We start from the raw sequence: 18,035 nt of genomic DNA on the forward strand, positions 1-18,035 counted from the left end.
TTTCTGTCGGTAATTAGAGACAGATTTTCCGACGATAATTAGAGACAGATTTTCTGACAAATTTTTCTCAGTAATTACAGATAGATTTTCTGACAGATTTTCTGTTTATAATTGGAACCTTTAGAAAATCATCCCAAACTCTGAATACAGACAGAAAATCTGTCTATAAATTCGTCAGTAAGGTAAAATAGATTTTTTTTTTAGATTCTTCCATTGCAAAATAAACTTATTTTCATACAAAATAAATATAAATTTAATACAAATTTTTATCTAATTTGTATCCGAATATTGATAATATTTCAAAAAATAAACAAATTCATCGTATTATCAAACTAAATGAAAAGTACTATAAACAATCAAGTCAATATAATTCAAAACATAAGTATTGATCATCAACTATAATTCTCTCCGATTATAGCTCTTAAATATAAGATTCCGGAATCCAGCTGCACTTAAGGCCCCTGTGAATTTCTCTCCGAGTTCATATGCAACCACATCATCCCCTGCGAAAAGGAATTCGATATAGTTTTAGTGATATCATCAGGTATGAAAATCAACCCTTTTTTAGACAAAACTTGATGAATACGTAATCAAGTAATGAACACTTGTTTTAGATGTTCAACCAAAATGAAAATGTTAAAATGGTTGATTTAAAAATTCAGTCAAATTCAGCCCAAAAGAAGTTCAACCAAACTAGTATCTCAACTTTCATATACATCAATTTAGATGAACAAAATAATAAACTCTTCTATATCCTAAATTAGAAGAAAGGGAAAAAGTAACAATAGCAGGTATGAATACCTCTGCCATGGCAGAGAAACAAAGGCAGCGACGCTGCACGCCTCATGTTTCCACTGTGTCAGTTAAAGAGGGGAAAAACAAACTTTAGAACAGTTCATATCAGCATAAAGAAAAGGAAATTATAAGTGGCATAGAAACCAAACCTTGAGCAAGGAAACCAACCACTTAATGAAACAATTGCATTTAAGTTGATAAGGTAAATGTTTCCATTCGTGTAGCGCCCCGAAACATGGCAGACAGCTGAATGAAGTGCAGTTGCAGCACCCGGTCCATACTGAAGCCCCTGATACCGAGCTTGACTGTACATTCGACCAACAGTAGCATTTTTAAGTAAAATTACAAGCAACTTGGATTTGTTAACATTTAACAACAGTCCCATGTTTAGAATTCTAAATGTAGCATTTGACTTTGCTCTAAACAATATCTTGTAGACTTTGGCAGCATAAAATTAAAGACGAATAAGCAAAGACACATTGATTATTATGATTACTTTCATAATCTCAAAATCTTGTTGATAATTTCATTGAATAGTCTTCTAATAACAGCAAATTACAGACAGATTTTTTGTCAGTAATAATTTAATAAAATGCAGCATTTTTGTCCATTTAATTACAGACGGATTTTTCGTCAGTAATCATTTTCTATGAAAAAAATTAATTTTTTCGATAGAATTATCGACAGATTTTTTTTTCCGTCTGTAATTTATGCTAATTCATTTTTTTGTTTCCGACAAAAAATCCCTCACAAATTCTATCTGTATATTTGAGGGATAAAATCTGTTAAAAATATCTACCTGTAATAATTAATTTTTTAGTACTGGCAAAGAAAAAGGAAAAAAAGAAGGAATAGAAGGAAGAGGAAGAACGCGAAAAAAAATGACGGTTGTGGTTTTGATTAAGAAAGAAGAAGAAGCGTTTTTTATAATGGTAAGTAGCGCGTGCTAATACACTAATATAAGTGAGTGTCTTTTTTATTGAGTTTGGCCTAATTTATATGATTTATAAGTTAAAAATATTTGTATATGTAGTAGGTTTATAATTATTTATGCCTTTAGTTTTTACGCCTAGATTTGCGGTAAACATTTAATTAGTGTATCAAATATCAAGAATAAAAATCTAGATAGAAATAATCTAACATCGCCACGGTATATGCCTTGACATTTCATATTATAATTTAGTGGACATACATAAATTCAACCATACAAATACAAATAAATTAAGGGGTGATACTAATCGTTTAAGGTATTATTATGGATACTTGGACGACCATATACTTGGGCATTGTGAACTTAAAAAGCCAATTCAGTAGACTATCTATAATGCTAGAGGCACCTTAACAATTAGGATGCTGCATCAACCTTCAGTTCTTAATAACCATGGATTATTATTATTAGGTAAAAAATTTGTATGCCGTTGTATATATTTAAATTTGAAAATTAAAAATTATTAAATAATTTAATAAATTTAACTAAATTATCATCTAATAATTTTTAATTATTAACTTTATGTAAAGAGATAATTATACGCAAAGACGAAGTCAAATATATATAAAATGGGCAATGATCGATCTCACCTAAATTTTAATTTTTTTTATAAGTTATGTATAAATTTTGGTTTAATTCCTTCTTAAAATTTTAATTTTAATTTTTTTATACTAAAAAATTAAACTTTGGTCCTTTCCTAAATTGTATCCTAGCTCCACCCTGGTTATACGTGAATTTTTATCCTATTATTATTGCTATTATTCTAATTTCTAAACTTTTAAAGAAAGCGTTGACGTTTCTTGTTGAAGACAAAAGATGGCTATGCCAGCATGACGCTGATTTAGTTGTTTTAATTTTAAGCTTTGTTTCTCTTCATTCCGAAGCTAAGGAGTGTGCTATGTCTAAGATTCCGAAAACAAAATCGGTTATTATAATTAAGGATATTAAACCAATAAAATCAAAAGCTTAAAAATTTAAAGATTCAACTCAAATTTAACCCAAATTAAAATAAATATAATAAAATAATATATTCATGTATAATATATATATATATATATATATTAAAAAATGATTTTTTTGTATTTTTATTATTATAAAAGCAATTTATCGATAAAATCATAAAATATTGAACGGTTCATTCGATTAATTATTTTTTGATCAAATTTTTTATTTTTTAACTAATTTGTTATTAACTGATTTTTTATTTTAACTGAATTAGTTTAGTGACTAAGATTCAGTCTGGTTCTTAAAACCGTGATATGTTCTCAATTCCGTCAATATTAGTCTTTCTTACTTACGGTATTAGTTCTGCAGTTAATAATAATAATAATGTAATGCAATGTATCGGGAATATTTCTTAACATCTTTCATTCTCAACTCTTTGATGACAAAGATTTTTAGAGAACTACGTATTATTAGGAAATAATAAGTAATAATCATGCGATAGATGATTAGGTTAGGTCGTTAGTTAGTGGAGAACTTTGGCTTAATGATGTGGCATAGAATGGAATCCTTAATATAAGGTAATGCATATTTGTCAGGCGAATATGTTTTGTGAAGAGTGAAGTGGATGAAGAATGAATATTGTAACAATCTTGTTAAGTAACTAACAAAAATTTTACCAATTTTTGTTAATTTTTGTTTGTGACGGTGTTTGATTAAAATATTTTTATGAATGTGTCTAATAATTTTTTTTTTATAATATGTTTAAAAATGATAAGAGTACTTGAACCTGCGGATACCCATTCTAAATACAGGGACAAATTTTTATCAGGACGGATTCACTAACGAAACGGGACGAGGACGGGTTAGGGAGAATCGTCTCGGAGTATATATTATATATTATAATACAAAATAAAACATATAATATAAATATATAAAAATTTATAAATATTATTAAATAAAAAAATATATAAACAACTTTTGTGTGGAGTGAGGGTGTGCCTCAACCTCACTCAGTCACTCTCAGATGTAACATTAAAATCCTAAAATTCTTCTTTTTTCCAGATTTCAGAAAACAGTGAGAGGCTGAGGTTGAAAGCAATAGAGCATCGAACTTCTTGTCTTCTTCTTCTCCAACACCTACTCGTCGGCTATTGTCGTTCTTGCTTCCGTCTTCCGTCCAGGAGTAGCTAAGTAGCGCTTTGCCGCCAATGTCTTCTGTCCGAACGCAGAACTTAGATTTTGTCTTCCGTCCTTTGTCACCGTGAGTCTAGCGCCGTCGCTGTGAGTCCGTCGCAGTACCCTCCGTTTGAGAGCAGCTGAGCAGAGCTTCGCCGCCGTCATCCTCCATTCGAGCGCAGAACTTAGCTGACGTCTTCTGTCCTCCGTCATTCGTCCCCGTGAGTCTGTCGCCGTCGCGTGAATCCGTCGCCGTACCCTGTGAGTCCGCTGCAAATCACTACTTTTTCTTGGTAATTTTTATTTAGGGTTTGCAATGTTTCCTAATTTTAATTTGAGTAACAGTTTTGTCCTAATTTTTATTTGAGCATAGATTTATTGTTGCATGCAATTCTATTTGTGTTTAATGGAAGCTAAGTGTCTTTGTGGAAGTGTCTTTGTGAATATGTTTTCTGAATATATTTTTTTATAGAGTGAATACCCTGACAATTATCTCGAAGGGACAACAAGGCCCTTAACAAACAAAAAATATCCTTTTCGGCCCCCTAATATTTACTTTTATGGGCTTGATTAGCCTTTGTGCCAAAAAAAACATTGATTTCTTTTGGTACAGGGGCTAATCAATCCCATAAAAGTAAAGATCAGGGAGGCCGGAAAGGGTATTTTTTTATAAATACACGTATCTTGTTTACACTATATATACGTGTCGCGTCCACCTGTTTTATCTCGTTTACACTGTAAATGAGATACGTGTAAAATTATCTCGTTTAAAATGTAAATGAGATAAGACAGAAGAACAAATTTCAGTAATAATTTTTTAAATTATTTATTTCGATAATTATTATATTTATTTAATTTATTAAAATAAAAAATCCTATATATGATATCTCTAATTTCTTTTATTTTTTTATTATAAAAAATATAATAATATTTTCTCTTCACCTAATTTTATTTTTTACTGTAGCATTATCTTATTTTTCATATGATTTTTTATTCACACTCGTTATCTTAATTTTAAACCATTGTTTGGGATGAATTATTACAACTTACGTAATGTATATAGTATTTAATTGATCTTTGAATTTGGTTTTGTTTTGGACAAAATCCATGTCTTGCTTAATGGGTAATTTTAGAGATGTATATTGTTCCAGACTTAATTTCTGAGTCTTCTAAACGGCCGAATAACGGCTGAATAACGACTTGGTCTTTCGGGTTCAGGTTTTTACTACAGTTTAAATTAGTCAAAAAATCACAAAATTTTAACTAATATTTAAATTTAAATATTTTTATTTTAACTAATAAGATAAAATAAAATAACAACAAAAATTGTATAAGAAAAATCAAAAAATTTTTCAAATACATTACACAATTTTAATCTTTATCAATATCTTTTAGATTCATTTTAATTTGAATAATGTCGGAGTGTCTTTGCTAATATCATCTCTTATCGCTCTAAAAGTCTGCTCTCATTATCACTAAGGCTTTGTTTGGATATAAAAAAGAAAATAGAAAGAAAGAAAATGAGAGAAAAGAAAATGAGTGGAAAGAAAATAAAAGGAAAAGTAGAGTTATTTGTATGTTGTTTGGATTAGAAGAAAATAGATAGAAAGAAAATAGAGAGAAAATTTTTTTTGTTTGGATGAAAAGAAAAATGAAAAGAAAGAAAATTATAATAATATAAAATTACATTAATACCTTTATATATGTTATATGTAAATTATAATTTATTAATAATAAAAGATAAATATGTAATTTTATTCATATTGTCCCAATTTTTCTTTATTTTCTTTTCATTTGTGGAGAGAAAATAATTTAATAAATCTCACATTATTTTTTTTCTATTTTCTTTTCTCATTCAAATAATAAAAAACTTGCTTTTTTATTTATTTTTTTTCTTCTCATTTTCTTTCTCTTCCAAATCCTTCCATCTAAACAATGTGTAAGGTCAGCGAATTTTTGATCCTTCTCTCTATCTATCCGTATCGACGAAGTCTTCTACATATGTGAATATATGGGAAGAGATGAAAGAACAGTACTTACCAGTTACCACTAACAAAAAGGTTGAGGCTAGAGATTTTTTATTTTTTAAAGAAATGATATAATTCTATTATTGTATTGACATGCATGAAAGTGTTTATAAAAAAATAAAAAATATCTATAAAAGCTAATTTTGATAACAAATATAACAGTTTTATGTTCATGTAAGTTGGTTAAAACTACAATCAAAGCAACTAAGTTGGGCCCACCTAGGAAGATTAAAATTTCTATCAAAACCAAAATGCTAACTTAATGATAGAATCTTAGAGTACAATATTGGTTATCACATCTTTATTCAATAAATGTAGAAAAACATAAGGTTTTGTGGCTTACAATCTTCTCAAGTCGTGAAAAGCATTGCGAGCCTATAAGATTTTGAAAACTAACAGTTATTGACACTTGACACTTAACAATGGATTTAAGGTGCGTTTCATTTTAAATATCATCTTTATCAATAGAAAATACTTGTGTACTGTGATCCTCTTATGGAAGAACAAATAATAATGCCACCAGTGGTGGGAATTTGTTTTTTTATATGATGTTGAGATTGATGATTGGCACCCAAATGGTACCTAAAATGGCTAATTATATTTATATAATATATAATTTGAATTATAATTAAAATATTTTTAATTATAGTTCTTGTTATATTTTAATATTTTATATAATATTAATATTATACAAATAATTATGCATTATTTTTTATTATTCTGAATTTTTATTTTATATTTGGAATTTTTTAGAGTCAGAAATAATGTATGTAACGACCCAAAAAATCTATTATTTCTGATTCTAAAAAATTCTAAATATAAAATAAAAATCTAGAATAATAAAAAATAATGCATAATTATTTGTACATACTTAATAAAAATTCTCTTATTGAGTCTTTACACGTTAATTTGTCGAAATAATTAACACATATTCACATACTTAATGTTAATAATACATTATAGTATTACATACAAAACTAATTACAAAATCTACTCTTCGAATAAAATTTCAATTAACAAGATGATGGGAAAATAAATTTTAACAACAATTCAACTTGCAAATAAATTCTTCCATATTTTCGCAGTTTCATAATAAGCGTTATACTTGTAGCTAAAAAGGGTGAAAATAGAGGGTAAGAACTGGAGAGTCCTTAGCTGGACTGGGATGGATAGTTATGTTCATTTTATTCTTGTTTTAACAGCAGACAAACAACATAGTATATATGAACTTAAATATACAAAAGTACAACGAAGCAAATAATCAGAAAGCACACACACATTCACAGAGATACACATACAGAGATATGCGCAAACAAGTATAATGCATGTCTATTTCTAGTGCAGGTGAGCTCATTTATAGGTTACACACCCGCTCTTGACAATATTCGATAATCATATCCGAATACGGCTTTCCAGTTGGCATATCTTCTGTCAATACAGGGTAGTTTTTCCTCGCCAACGTATGTCTGACATACCTCTGTGAACACCCCTGTCGTTACAGGCTGCGGTTCCAGTAACAAAATCTCTATGAACACCCCCTATCGTCATAGGCTCCGGCCCTAGGCTGAAGGTTTTCGAGAAAGCAAATCTTAGTGGTTGCACTACCATCTATCTGATTGCTCTTTTGCAGTAGATTCTCACATAATCTTTTTCATTATTCACCATCAATTACTCTTTTTATCTTTACCCTCTGTTCTCCTGTGGCAGATATCTCTTTAGTTAATACATTCTTTTTTTTTTCTGTGCTCTACTCTGATCTCCTATGACAGAGATTCATTAGATTTTTTTTAGTCTTTGCTCTATGCTCTCTTGTGGTAGAGATCCCTTTATTTAATACATGCTTTTCTTTCTTCATTCTTTTACTTACTTTCTTTCTTTCAATATCTCAAATTATTTTCACACTCTTCTCTCGCATTTTTCTAAATCTCTTATGACAGGAAAATCATAAAATTTTTAACTTAACTTTATCTTTCTAAAACTTTTAGCGATTATAACTATTTTACCTCTTTTCTTATTTAATAAAATCATATCTTTACTAAAATGAATAATAATAAAATTAGTATGAGTATAATAATAATAATAATAATAATAAAAAAAGAGTAGTAATATTAATATTTTTATTTTAATATAAAAAACTAGTTTGTAGCACTTTGTTCTTAATTTTTAGAAATTCTGTTTTAAATCTCAAGCTTTTAAATATTTTTTTAATACAACGTTTTATAAAATTACTAATTTAACTTCATATTTCTAAAAATAATCCTAATCTTTTATAAAATATCTGGTTTATTCCAAAATTTTTATCTTCTACTCAAAATATCCCAAAATTTATATGATTATTATTATTTTTAACTCCGATCTTTTATCAAATTATATTTCTATACTCAAAATAAATTTTGTATTGGTAATAACATCTCTTTTTAAAGCCGAAATCTTCTTTTGTAATCTTTCAAAATATATACTTAATTTTAAATTTATTTTCGAACTTTTCAGTTACCGATTTTTCACGGCTTTTAATTTAATTTCGCGGCTATCAAACCTCATCAATTTTCTCAATATTCAAGTTTAACAACATCCCTCAAATTAGGCCTAACAAACAGGCTGGTTTGGCAGCCTCATCAAAACCGAAACATAAAACACTAAATCAACAATATTTTATCAAAATTCAAACACAAAATCATTCATTTTAAGCCACAAACATCCAATCAACAATCATATATCAAGAGCACAATTAATTCGTAATTAGTTTATCTAACCCTACTTTTGTATGACAGCCATCAAATTGAAACATCAAGAAAGCTTTCTAAACAAAAAATCGAAGAAGAAAACGCCAAAATCAATTATTCCACCTCTAGGGCTCTTACTTGACCAAACCAAATCTAGAAGATTAGTAGCGTCACCGTTAATTTCTCCCAAACAAAAATGACGTTAACATAAAGAAGTGGAATATACAAACACATTAATCAAATTATATTTTTTATTGGAATTATAAATCTTAAGAAATTAAACTTGGAAGCTTAGAGGTTTCACAGTTTTTCTGTTCTCTCTCCACTTCTTTCTTTCTATTTTTTTCTAATTGTTTCAATGATGATGATGATTTGTAATAGATGATGATGATAACGAGTGATTAAGTGACACGTAAGAGATTGGATGTCAAACTTAAGCCACGTGTCAAGTTATAATTCTGTTGAGTCAGTGATTCAAGTTAAAAATATTTTAAATGGATAATTATAAAAGATAGATATATTAAAATATAAGTAATAATATGTATATGGTTAAATATATATGAGTTACTAATATAAATGACATTAGTAACATAATGATAAAGGATATACGATGAAATATTAGTATTGCCAAATTCATCAAAGATTACCGATATTTATTCATACCGACAGATTTTGAATTTGAAATATTAATTACCAAAATTAAATTATAAAATATTTATTATTAATAGATTACTAAAATTATAATTTTAATTATATAAAATATCTTATTACAGTAAAATTATATAATAATTTTAATTAATGTAAACTCAATGTATCATAAAAATGAATTTAAATACCTTTAACAAAATAATTTCTAAAAATATAAAAAATCTAATAAAATAAATTATAAATTATTCATAATTAATAATTCAAAATATGATGTTTAGCAAAATATCAATCATTTAATTTAAATGATATAATTTTTACCATTTATAAATTACTAAAACTCTAGTTTCAATTATGCAAAAGATCACATTTAATAAAATTATATATAATAATTTTAATCAATTTAAACTTCAATAATCATAAAATCAATTTAATTATATCTAATAAAATAATTTTTAAATAAATAGTTCAAATTAATAAAATAAGTCACAAATAATGCATAAAGAGTTAAAGAATGATTTTTAACGAATTTTTAGAAATTGTTTATTATTCCGTTTTAAATTTATAAGTTTGTAAGAATGTAAATTTTTTGGAATTCGAACTAAAATATAAAATTTAGATTTTTATTATTATTTATTTTGATTTTTTTTGATATTTTTTTTGAATTCAAATAAAAGATATTTTTATTAACATTTATGTTTTAAAATTAATACAATTAGCTTAAAAATAAGAAATTTCAATAATTAGCATTAGTAGTAAATCGAATTAAGCTGATTCGATTTATTATATATGTGTTGTACAGTATAGTAAATCGAATTAACTTAAATAGCATCGAAATTTTTCAACTATTCAAAATTTCTCCTAACATATCTTCTTCTACTACTTTTTTTTTTCATATTTTATCTTCTTTTTCTTTCTCCTAACATGTTCTACTTATTTTTCATATTTTGTTATTGATACTATTTTTTTGGTACCTTTTTACGTTTTATTTTAAAAATAGAAAATTTTATCTAAATAAATTTATTTTAAAATTGGACTATATACTCCTAAATCTTAAACAATAAATAATCTTACAATATAGTATGAAGATCAATTCAAATTTTGTTTATGGTGATAAAATTTTTGTATTTTATATAATAAATTTCGTTGTTATTTTTGTTTTATTTTTATGCTTTATACAAAAAATTTTCAGTATTATTCATCATCATCATATTTGTATTTTTTTTCATAAAATTTTAAAAAATATATAAACAAATAAATAAACAAAGATAAATAAGAACAAAAAAACATATAAGAAGAAGAAAACGATATCGATGATGACGATGATAATGATAATGATAAAGAAAAAGAAGAGGAGAAGAAAAAAATAAATAAATAAAAAAATAAAAAAACATATATATCATAAATTAGTTGAGTTTAGTTACATGAAAAATATCTTCTTTATTTGTGACTAAGGCTCTTCTCTTCACCGGAATTGGAATCTACTTCACAAAAATCTAAGGCTGTTGAGCTCTTTTCCCGAGGACCTTCGGTGCCATTGCTGGAGTGATGGGCACATGCTTCTCAGTTCTCAGTATCAATTCGTGTAGAATTAAAATTTATTTAAAATAATAAAAAATAATTGAAATAAATTAAATATGATGAATATTTTTTCTAATGTTTAAAATCCTCGAGAAAAAAACAATAGTCTATCATAATAAAAAGGAGCATGAAGATATTGCTGCCCCTGTTTTTTGGGTAATTATAATCCAAAGTGGATTTTGTTTTGGGTCGGTAGGGTAAAGACTAAAGACCCTTTGTTTTGCCAAAAGTTTCAGCAAATGTAACGTGTCTGAATTTAAACAATTTGTGTGGATTAAGTGAATAAATAAATCATTAGTCTTTTAAGTACTAAAAGACATAGGCTTATGATGTAATTTTAGTTCTACAGTCATAATAAAATAACGTCTTATTTTTTAAAAAAAAAAAAAGCTTGGTGGAATAAGAGTTTTTGAAAACTGAGAGTTTGTTCAAAACTGCAATTGCACTATTTTAAAGGACTCAAAAGCATGAGAAATTGAGAACAATAACGTTACATGGAATCGCGATACTGTCTCACAAAATATCTCATTCATCACAAAACAAATTCCGGTTTTGTAATAAATCTTAAATGATTAAATCTTCTATCTATATGACAGGCATTAAGGAAAAATTTGGTTTACAATTTTTTTATAAAATAGGTATATAAATATATATTTTTATTTTCAAAACCTGATTTTAAGACTTTTTAAGATAATATTTACTATTTGTTAACATTATACAAATTTAATAAATAAAATAGTGAAGGAAATGGATCTTTTTCATTTTTTTTCACTGGAGAAAATAAAGTGTAATTTTTCATATTTAATTTTATAAGTGGAATCAGAAATTAATAAAAAAGAGAGAACAATGAATGATAAGACCACACACTGGACACTATTCAATTTTTTTTCCATTAAAAAAGATCTACTCCCGTATAGTAGGGTCTATTAATAACCAGTAAATATGACTTCATAAAAAAAAATAAATTATAACAATCCTTAAAAAAATATATTTTATAAAATATTCTATTAATATTATTTTTCTTAAAATAATGTTTTTAAAATATTATTTTAAACAAATCCTATAACACAAATCTATAACTATTATTTTTTTTCTCACAGTATCTCCCAAGTTCCAGTCCAGCAGGACTAATTTATCACGAATCGAATTCTATTTAAGAATTTGTTGCTAACTAATAGATTATTGCATGCATGAGGCGAAATTTAAATCCCATTTATTTAAGCGGACTAATAAACTAATTGTTCCGGGGCTTACCTAGAACCGGACGGTGGTTGGACTTGTTTGAGGCCCAAGCGCTGAAGGAGTGTGGTCTCCGACTTGGTTTACGTCTGGGAGCCGCCTCCGAGTTGTGTGTTCCAAGAGATGGGGGGTGGTACCTGCAAGGACACTCCGATGCCTAAGTCAGCATGGGGTTAAGCAGGTTTAGAATGTATTGGAACTTGGTTATACCTGAGGAGTGTCAGGGTATTTATAGTGGTGATCCAATAACCACCGTTGGAGTAGTGCCACCTTTTTAGGTGGATAACCGTCCCTTTATCTAGGGATTGTTGAGATATGCCTTCTAGAAGTGGGTTGAGAGATTTCAGGGGCAGTTACTTATTTGAATAAGTGTTATCTGCCAGCTATCTCTTGAGCCCAACTTCTTTGGAGAGAAGTCTGTGTTGAGTCCGACCTCTTTTAAAGAGGTCGGTGAATAACAAAGGCCAATCTTTGGATTGGGCCTTTTGGCGTATCTGGACCTGGGCCATAGCGTTGGGCCAGTGTATGAACAGTGCCCCTACTCGAGTCCAATCTCTTTTGCTTATGAGTTGGATTCGAGTATTGAACTTGGGTCTGTAGCCGACGTGATTTTAAATTTCTTAATCGCCAAGTCTAATCAAACGTCGCGTCCATTGGGGTTTTCGCATTTACACGTGGGAGCAGTTACATTGGTAACAGCGCGTTTCTTTAATGATCGCGTCAATTTACCCTTATGCCCCTGGCGTGCTATAAATACTTTTCCCTCTTTAAACGACTTGTTTTTGGCCAAGTCTTTTTTCTAAGACTGATTGGTACAACTCGTTCTTTCTGAGTTATTTAAGGCTTGTAGGCTTTGTATGACTGGTTTTAGCACATCGTGCTTAACCAGAAAACATTTCTTATCCTAGTTTCGTACAACTCATTCAATTCGAGTTGTTTTGAGGATACATGACTTGTTTTAATACAAATCATTTATTTCAAAACTCGTAATTATTTCTGAGTATAACCTCATCTAGCTCGTTCGATGCGAGTAGTTTTAAGGTCTTACGATTTATTTCATTTCAAATCGTTTAATTAAAACGTGGCTATTTCTTGATCTAATTTCATACAACTCATTTAAATTCGAGCTGTTTTTTAGGACTTCACAACTTGTTTCAAGTACAAATTGTTTATTTTGAGTCCTTTTAGACTATCAGATCATCTTTATAACCATCGGACTTCGTTGCTTTATCCATTATGCCCCTGCTCGAGGTCGAGCTTTATGAAGTCGGACTCGAGCAATCAAGCAGAAAGGATTTTCGAATGAAGCCTTTTTTTGTTGAACTCATTCATTCTGAGTTTTCTAGATGACTTGTTTTTTATACAAGTCACTTTTTTGAAGCACAACTCGTTATATATCAAGTTGTTTTGCGCAATTTATTTTAATACAAATTACTTAGATCATATGGTTATTTTTTACTCGATTTTGTTCAACTCATGGGCTTGAGTTGTTTTAAATCATCAAGCCGTATTATAACCATTGGACACCAATTTATACCTCGTCGCTTTATCCGAGCGACCATTGGAACGGCCAGCTCGTGATTTTTGCGCTTTGTCGAGCATAAATTGGCGCCTTAGGTGAAGGGATTATATGCTTATTCCCTCCCCTTTCTAGTTTTTACAAGGTTGTCGTCCTTGTGTATGATACAACTTGTTTTATCCAAATTGTTTTGGAGGAAGTTTTTACGTTTCGATTTTGTTCAAAAACGTTTACAATCCTTCCTTTTTAACTCGTTTCTATACGAGTCGTTTGGTTGGAGTGATTCATTTTGATACAAATCACTTTTAAAGCTTTGCTTTTAGATAGACACGACTTGTACTTTAACACAATTTCGTTGAAAATATGGTTGACTGGCATAACTCGTTTAATCCAAGTTATCCTTATGTTGTTGTGAATGCTAGAACAAGTTTTCTTGGAACAACTTGTTTTTGTGAAAGTGTTCCATTTTATACGACAAGGTCGTTTATTTTTAGAACTTGTAGAGATGAGATTGTGGGCTTGAGATTTTGTACGATCCATTTGTTATCCGTGTGGATCGAGTTGTTAGATCGTATTTATGCCTCAAGGGGCATATTTAGTTAAGTTACTTTTGCGACTTGTTCTAAACACAACTTTTTCAACCCGTTTGGCCCGAGCTGTTTCGAGGTGTTTTCTTTCCAATTCACATATGTAACTTCTTTCCATCAATTGGTTCCTCGTCGCTTCATCCAGGCGATTTCTATATGATCGGCCCGTGATTTTGGCGGTTTATCGAGCTTCAATTGGTGTGTGTTAATTGTAGAAAATCAATTTTCATAAGGAGTTGTTTTATCTCCTTATGTTGGAGGTGTGTTGCGACCTGGGTAGTTTTTCACCCTCGAAATTAGACACTTTGTAGTAGCCCTTTTCTAAGATTTCAGTAATCTTAGAAAAAACCTTTTTGATCTTTGTTTTGAAAAACCTTTTTCTTGGCTGACTGTCCCTTTCTTTAAGTTAAGTTTTCCTTAACAACTCGGGACAACCTTTTGCCTTAGTGCTTTCAATAGGTTTCCTGATCTCTTTTTGGTATTCCTTATACTCAATTTTTGATTTATTGAGCTCTTATGATTTAGGTTATTTTTGCGATGCGTTTCCTTTTTTCTCGGTTTTTCCGACTTGTAAGTCAGATAATTTCCGAGTTTACTACGATCGACTTTTATAACCTCTTTACACCGACTTGTACCTCGTCGTTTTATCCTGACGACCATCTAGGTCGGTTCATGGGATTTTCACGCTTTGTCGAGCTTAAGTCGGTGCGTTTCGTAGAAAGAAAGAAAAACGAGAAGGAATTTATAAGAGATAAAAGATCTTTATTTATTTGCGAAGGTACTTTTATTGCTACTAAGGGTTTTTCACTATCTATGATCCCTTAGTCTCTACTACGATGCCTCGTTAAAAACCCTTCTTCAGAAAAAATCCTTTAATTTTTGGGAAAAAATCATGAAGTTGGAAAAAGAGTACATCAGGGAGTAGAGTTTGTTTTTAGTACCTTTTCATGTTACAAGCATGCCACGACCTTGGTAGCTCGGTGTTGTTTAAGTCAGTCACCTTGTAATAACCTTTTCCTAAGATCTCAGTAATCTTGTAGGGTCCTATCCTTTTTGTTGTCAGCTTTCATTCGCCCGAACTCAGTAGCCTGATATTTTTTCTTATCAAGATGAGGTCTTTTGCGGCGAATCTCGTAGCCATCCTTTGTTTCAAGAGCTCTTTCCTTATCTGAGTTTGCTCTCAGGTTTCTGGAAGGGGGTCACGTTCTTCTTTCGTGCTCTAGCATCATTGTAGAATGTTGTCTTTAGTTTTTAATAATTTTGGACTTTAGCTTTCATGATAAGCCAGTGCCCCTACTCGAGATCGAGCTTCATAAAGTCGGACTCGAGTATTCAGTCATGCCATTCTTGAATCTTATTATTTGTTGCTATGTGATTTTTACAAGTTATTTTGGACTCTCTTTTTGGGAGGTCGGACAACTTGTTTTATACTTGTTGTGTCAACTTAGTAAGGTCAGATCCTTATCTCTTGACTCGAGGAGGCATTCTTATAAATCGCCATCCTTTTTTCAATTTGTTTTAAACAAATTGTTGTGAGGTCGGGTTTACATCCTCTTCGTATTGATGTTTGATTATGGTCACGCTGTCCTCAAGTTATTTTTGCAATTCGTTTCAGGTTTGCCCCTTGCCAGCTTGTTTTAGTACAAGTGGCTTAATGAGGTTAGACCACGATTTGTATTTATAACTTCTTACACCCTTTGGATCTTGTCACTTCAAAAAGGTGTGCATCAGGAAGTAAGGTGCACTTTTTAGCTGTAGTATCCCTTTTTGTTGTAGACATGGCACAATCTAGGTAGATTGTTTTCGAGTAAGTCGAGTATGTTGTAGTAGTTCTTTTTCAAGTCTTAAGTGACTTTGTTGGGATCTTTTTGGTGTTGGCCTTTCTTCGTCCGATTTTGGTCTCAAGAAAGAAGTCGGACTTTTCTTTGTAAGCTCTTAAAGGAAGTCGGATTTTTATTTGTAGACTTGAATCCTCAGAGGAGGTCAAATTATCTTCATAAGCTTGGATCTTTAGAAGAGGTCGGATTTTTCTTTCTAAGCTTGGAAAGAGGTCGAGCTTTCTTTCTAAGCTTGGAGGTTTTCGACCTCATTGTAGACTCTGATCTTTAAAAGAAGTCAGAATCTCTTTCTGATATTCTTTGAGGTTTTTGACCTCATTGTAGAGTTGATCGTGAAAGAGGTCGGATTTTTACAGACTCCAAAACGAGGTCGGATTTTTTCCTTGTCGAATCTAAAGAGGTCGGATTCTTCTGAGCAATGAGGTTTTAGACCTCATTGTAGAGTTTAACCTTTAAAAGAGGTCGGACTTTCTTCATGAGCTCTCTAAAAGAGGTCGGATTTTCTTTGTGAGCTCCCAACTCATCCGGCCTTGTTGTAGAGTCTAACCTTTAAAAGAGCTCGGACTTTCTTCATGAGCTCTCTAAAAGAGGTCGGATTTTCTTTGTGAGCTCCCAACTCATCCGACCTTGTTGTAAAGTCTGACCTTTAAAAGAGGTCGGACTTTTATTCGTGAGCTCTCTAAAAGAGGTCGGATTTTCTTTGGTGAGCTCCCAACTCATCCGACCTTATTGTAAAGTTTGACCTTTAAAAGAGGTCGGACTTTTATTCGTGAGCTCTCAGAAAGAGGTCGGATTTTCTTTGGTGAGCTCCCAACTCATCCGACCTTGTTGTAAAGTCTGACCTTTAAAAGAGGTCGGACTTTTATTCGTGAGCTCTCAGAAAGAGGTCGGATTTTCTTTGGTGAGCTCCCAACTCATCCGACCTTTGAAGAAAAGTCTGACCATCATTCCCTCCAATGAAGACTGGGCCTTTGTCGCTCCGACTTTCTTTTTTCTTTGGATCGGATTCCAGTTTTCTTCCTGGAAGACATCCATCTTTATTGGTGTGCAAACAACATCAAATTCTACCGCAGGAATATTTTTTTCCATATTCATTGGCAGTGGTGTAATTTCTGAGCAACCAACGATAGATGTACCATGTGAATTTTTCGTGTTATTCACTGCTCTGTTGTAATTGATATGTGAATCTAATGAGGAAAAAACTGGATTCATCACTTCATTGTCGGATTGGGTTGCATTCAAATGGATTGATGCTGCACTTTTTGGCATGAGTTGAAAAGAAAGGTTTCATTGTTTTTATCAACAACGTTTTCCCTTCTTTCTTCAATTACTGACTAATATGGGATATTTTATTTATTTATAAAACCTGTGAATTTGGAACATGCAACTGCTCCATTCCATGAGTGGGTATCATGGACTTTTCCGAGATTGTAAGTCGGCACAGATGTCATTGTCCATCCTATCAATACGAAGAGGTTGGGATTAGTCCCGTTCCCTTTTCCTCTTTTTTTTTTTCTTTACGTAACTTCCTTTGCCAGTTAAATTTTCTGAATTGAAAATTCTTTTATTCAATTGGCTTTCGAATTCATTTTTTTTTCAAGTAACTTCTTTTGCCAATTGAATTTTCTGAATTGAAAATTCTTTTATTCAATTGGCTTTCGAGTTCGTCTTTTTTTTTTTCACGTAACTTCTTTTGCCAATTGAATTTTCTGAATTGAAAATTCTTTTATTCAATTGGCTTTCGAGTTCGTCTTGGTTTGCCTTCTACAATGGCCTTGGGACGGTGCTTTCTTCTCTTTTAATCCAATTTAACTGTGGAAGTAGAATCATCATCCCTATTTGATATCCTCTGCCCATTGGGAGAAGTTTTTACGGGATTTCTGGTATCCATAGAAACTGTATTCCAGCTTCTTTTTAACATGCTTTCATCTTATCCATGTCGAGAGGTTGTCCGACCATCTTGTTGATCATC

The 18,035-nt window shown here is 30.5% G+C and overlaps 1 long non-coding RNA gene across 1 annotated transcript; it reads right to left on the bottom strand.

Annotated features, from left to right (window-relative positions):
• Positions 1–286: 286 nt before the first annotated feature.
• On the bottom strand, positions 287–1,080 carry LOC112701133 (uncharacterized). Its single transcript, XR_011863432.1, has 3 exons — positions 945–1,080; positions 802–854; positions 287–503 (listed from the first exon to the last, which is right to left on the bottom strand). It is a non-coding gene; the product is annotated as an uncharacterized lncRNA (long non-coding RNA).
• Between the last annotated feature and the right edge of the window lie 16,955 nt (positions 1,081–18,035).

The sequence above is a fragment of the Arachis hypogaea genome, chromosome 7 (genome assembly GCF_003086295.3).
Source record: "Arachis hypogaea cultivar Tifrunner chromosome 7, arahy.Tifrunner.gnm2.J5K5, whole genome shotgun sequence".
Lineage (NCBI taxonomy): Eukaryota > Viridiplantae > Streptophyta > Magnoliopsida > Fabales > Fabaceae > Arachis > Arachis hypogaea.